Source organism: Condylura cristata, unplaced genomic scaffold (assembly GCF_000260355.1).
Source record: "Condylura cristata isolate star-nosed mole 26May11 unplaced genomic scaffold, ConCri1.0 scaffold00013, whole genome shotgun sequence".
Taxonomy (NCBI): domain Eukaryota; kingdom Metazoa; phylum Chordata; class Mammalia; order Eulipotyphla; family Talpidae; genus Condylura; species Condylura cristata.
Window position 1 is genome coordinate 24027365 of NW_004567114.1, and position 5306 is coordinate 24032670.

Here is a 5306-nt window from a genome sequence, read left to right on the forward strand (position 1 = left end):
CCAGTCATTCACTTTTGGGCATTTGGGCTGTTTTCATGTCTTTCCAATTGTAAATAAAGCAGCAATACCTGCACGGGGGTGCAGTTATCTTTTTGAATCAGTGTTTTTGTGTCTTTTGGGTAGATACCTAGGAGTGGGATTGCTGGGTCATATGGAAGCTCCATGTTTAGCAGTTTGAGGAGCCTCCAAATAGTTTTCCATAGTGGTTGTACTAATTTGCATTCCCATCAGCGGTGCAGGAGAGTTCCTTTTTCTCCACATCCTTGCCAGCATTTGTTGTTGCTAGTTGTTTTAAGATGTGCCATTCTCACTGGGGTGAGGTGGTATCTCATTGTGGCTTTAATTTGCATCTCCCTTATTAGGAGTGATGTTGAACATTGTTTCATATACTTGCTGGCCATCTGCATTTCCTCTTTGGAGAAGTGTCTTTTTATCAGCCACATTATTTTAAAAATCACATAAAAGTATACAATGTTATGGAGTACAACTCTTTATACCCATGTTACTCATTGTGCCAGTAGAGAAATTGAATATTGTCCATATTCCAGAAGCTTCTGTATGTCCACTCCTAATCACAGTGATTGTCAGTTTGATCAGAAGCCACACTTACCCTGTTTTAAGGTAATCGTTATTTTCTTTTTTTTTTAACCATGTATCTCTAAAAAAGTGTTAAATGTTGATTACCTATTTATTATTTTTTATAAGATTTTATTTATTGGCCCTCCCTGGAGTGCAACGGGTTAGGATGCAACACTGCAAGCTAGTGGCAGCCACCTCAGTGTGAGTTCAATCCCCGGCCCTGGGGGTGATCCACATGGCACAGCAGACCTCTCTCCTGTCTCTCCTGTCTCACCCACCGCTCCCCTCAGCAGTGTACTTTGTCAGTCTGCCTGTTCTGCTCCCCACTATGACTCTGAATCTTCTCACTGTGCTTGCACCTCTGGCCTGTATCCCAGTTCTGTATGTGTAAATAAATAAATCTTAAAAAAAAAAAGAAAAGATCTATGCATACAAGAACTTAAAAAAAAAGATTTATTATGCACGTAAGCCAGAGGAGCATACAAGGACTTAAAAAATAATTATTTACACATGTAAGCCAGAGGAGTTGGGGCTGGGGGTTAGGGAGTTTGAGAATTCACCAGAGACAGTAGGAAACAGATCATATAGATTGAGATACACTGCTGAAGGGAGCAGTGGGTGAGACAGGAGAGGTCTGCTGCACCTTGTAGGTCACCTCCATGGTCAGGGATTGAACTGTGCTGCAGTGGCTGTGGAAAGCGTTATAGTGCTATGCTTTAACCCCTTGCACTATCAGGGAGGCCCTTATTTTTTATTTTTAATATAAATGTATTCAGTATATACATGTCACATATAGCTTCTGTTTTTTGATACTATGTGAGGGTCATCAGAGTTATTGTAGCTCTTTTCTGTGCAGTATACCATCATATACATACCTTAAAACTTAAAATTCATTGTAGTGATGATGGGTTGTTTGTAATTTTTTTGTTACTATAAAAATTTCTTTTATGAATACTCGGTATATGCCTTTAATGTAAATTATAGTCGGTGTTGTGAAACCACCCACCCCACCCCAAACAAAATATGTGGTAGTCCTGACTCCCAGAGCCTTAGAATATGAACAGCTTGGAAATAAAGTCATTGCAGATGTTATCAATGAAGATGTGGCTATGTTTAGAAAAAGAAAGCCATTTGAAGACAGAAAATGAGAATTCCATGTGAAGATAGAGGGTTGGATTGTTGTACCCACAAACCCAGGAATTCCAGAGATAGACAGCAATCACCAGAAACTAGAAAGTGGTTCTGTGTCCCTGAGTTATGAACTTACAGTGCATTTGAGCTCTCTGCTCATCCACTACTTCGCCCTCTTCACCATTTTCTAAGGTAAGATAGGAAGGCTAGAGGAGACTAGAGTCGATAATTTACTTTCCCTCAAGTTGAATGGGATTCAAGTCTTTTCCCCCTTGTTTTGAGGACACTTGTGTGTATTTCAAAATAATTACTATTCTTATCTTATTTCAAAAAGATCACTTTCCTTGGTCAAAAAACGTGATTTTTCCCCCACCTCACCCACAACCCCCAATCTTCTTTATGAGAGCCTAGTAGATTGTCTGCAGGTCAAATATATGACAGCGTAGACTGTTTCCTTAGTATGGGCCCCAGAGCTTTAAACTTTGATGTCCATTTATTCCACTAATTCATTGTAATCTACCTTGTAAATATTACTGGGTCCAGCCATTTCTGTTTCAGTAAGCTTATTCATATTCTGAGGAGTTTGTATTTCCTTTTGTTCCTGTGGTCATATTTCTTATGGATCTAACAAAAGTAAATGGTACTTAGTTTTATTTACAGTTTTTCTTTCTGTGAGAGTGGGAGTGATGATATGCAAGGCTGCATGATATACCAGAATGGAAACTAGAAATATGTTTTGCATATTTTATATTCCCTAAAATTGGTTTAAATTTCTTTATGGCTATGGAGCTCGTCAATCCACATGCTTTTAAAAATAATGTATTCTACAATTTTAAGTATGTTTTTTATGCATACAGTTCTAGGGTACAGGCCAGAGTTGCAGGGGTGGTGAGAGGATTCACCAGATACGGAGTGGGGAGCAGAACAGGCAGATCTATGAAGTACATTGCTGAGGGCAGCAGCAGGGGAGACAGGAGAGGTCTGGCATGTCATGTGGGTCACCTACTGAGCCTGGAATGGAACTCATGATGAAGCAGCTGTGGCTGGCTTGCAGTGCTCTGCTTTAACAGCACTAGGGAGTGACACAAGCGATGCAACGGCTATCGTCTGACAGATTCCGGGTAGCTTGGGAAAAGCTCTGAAAATCAGAATTTCCACTGCTAACTTATGTTATGACCTCCCTTTTTTGTATAATCATAATATCAAAAAATATTGTAGCAACATCAGTTTGTAACTGGATTGCCTTAGCTCTAAATTGGCTACCTGGCCTGGGCAAAGTACAAGCTGAGCTGCTCCTGGGCAGGAAATTCCTTTGACTGAAGACAAAAGGCAAGCTCCTGGAGAGATAAGACCCCAGAGCATCAAGACTCCTGGAAAGTTTATTTGGTCTTCTGACAAAAAGCGATTCTTAAGATAACTCTCAGGGCATAAGGACCCATGGACAGGTTTTGCTTAATGCATAACTATGTGACTTCTTAATTTACTCTTTTCCTAAAACAATCACTAACTACTCTTTGCTAGTCTTATTTAACCTTTTTCTAAAACAAACACTAGCTACTCTCTGCTAACCTTAAGTTAGCCATTAGCTTCTCTTTAGACTATCACTGAAGACTCTGCTAACACAATTTATTCCTTCCCCAGGACTCCCAGATCCTTTGCTAATAGCTCATCCTTTCCCAGACCCTGATCCTTTAAAGTCATAGTTAAACATCCGTATACATGAAAGCTATCACAAAGATGTATAGTACAGTGTGCCATAAAGTAGCAGGAAGAGGATGCATTGTTCTCCTCTTCCTTTAAAACTTTTATGCTGATTTCTTATTAACTTACCTGATGCATTATTGTAACTAAATCTTACTAAACAGTATAAATAAAGACCTGCAAAAAGATGAACAGGAAGACTTGCACCCAACTCCGACTCCTGTGTCTTCCTCACTCCCACTCCTCTCCCCTTCTTGGAATCTCTGCACACTGACGCCTTCCCATCTTAGGGTCCTGCCTGTGTTGCCTCCAGACACCTCAAAAGTTGGTGCTGGTCTCCAACAAGGGAGTGCCTGAGTATGGTATTTTTTATGTATCAGTTCAGTTTGTTTAATGTTTAATTCTTAAGTCCTATTTTTTGTCTGCTTCTGTTATTACGAGAGGTGAATAAATGAGAATTCTCAAGCTTGATACTGGACTTAAATAAATATATATTTATGCATACAGAACCGGTGTACAGGCCAGAGGTGTAGGGGTGGTGAGAGGATTCACCAAAGATAGAGTGGGGGAGCAGAACAGGCTGACTGACGAAGTACCCACAGTGGGCGGGTCAGAGAGGTCTGCCGTGCCATGTGGTCACCTTCCAGGACAGGGATCGAATTCATGCAGAAGTGGCTTTAGATTCTTAGTGCTGTGCTTTAACCTGCTGTGCCACCAGGGAGGGCCTATATTGGATTTTTAGTTTTCTTTTTGATTTCAACTCCTGGTGTCACATATTTTGTAGCTATGTCAATAGCGGTATACAAAATACTGTGGAATGTTCCTTTTTATCATGTTAAATATATTTCACTGTACCTTTTTTAATACTTCATTATCTCTGCCAGTATTTCACCTGTTATCTTTTATTTATTTTTTGTGTAGAAGAACTGGGGTGTAAGCCAAAGGTGTGGGGACTGTGAGGATTCACCAGAGATGGAATGGGGAATTGAAAAGGTTAATTTACTGGAATACACTGCTGGGATCTCTGACTGGGATCCAACTTAGGCATATAGGTAAGAGTGCTGAGGCTTAACTCTTAGGCTACCAGGAAGACGCTCACCTATTGCCCTTTTAACATGGTTTCATCAGATTTATTTTTTGTGAACATTTGCATTGTTTATTTCTTATATCTTAGTGTTCACATCATTTATATTTTGTTTCCAATCCCTCATATCTAGTTAAATAGTAGATTTGTTTAGTAAAAAATCACAACTGAAATAGGGTGTAATTACAATCAATCCTGCATAATTTAGAAAATCAATATATCTTCCTCACACCTTGCACATGTAAAGTGGTGAGTTAGAGGTACATGTGATTAGTATTGTTTTCCTTGTATCCTCAGTCTTTTATCATGACAAAAATACCAGTAATTTCCAATGTGAAACTAATGTTCTATTTTTGTTCACTTGCTTTTCTAGGAATTTTCTCATCTTGCTTAAATTTTCAAATATACCAACACCAAGTTGTTTTATATATATATTTTTTAAATGTCTAAGAAATGGATGCTGGCTATTTGTTTTCTCAGTTTAAAGAACTAAATTTTGGTTTTGATGATTTCCTTTTTCATATTTGTTTTTCTGCTTTCATCTTTGTTTTTAAGTTTTATTCTATGCTTAAAGTTTATGAAGCTATTAATCTTTCTAGCTTTGGGATAGTATATCATAAGTAAAATATTTTTGCTCTCCTTTTCTAATATGTACCCCCAAAACTTTAGCTACATTCTATAAGCTTCACTTAGACCACAATATTTCCAATTATAATTTATTTTATTTAGAAAGATGCACTTTAATTTTTAAGTAAATGTCTATTTTCCAGCACCTTTTCCTTTACATAGTGTTTTTCAAAATTCTGCAACT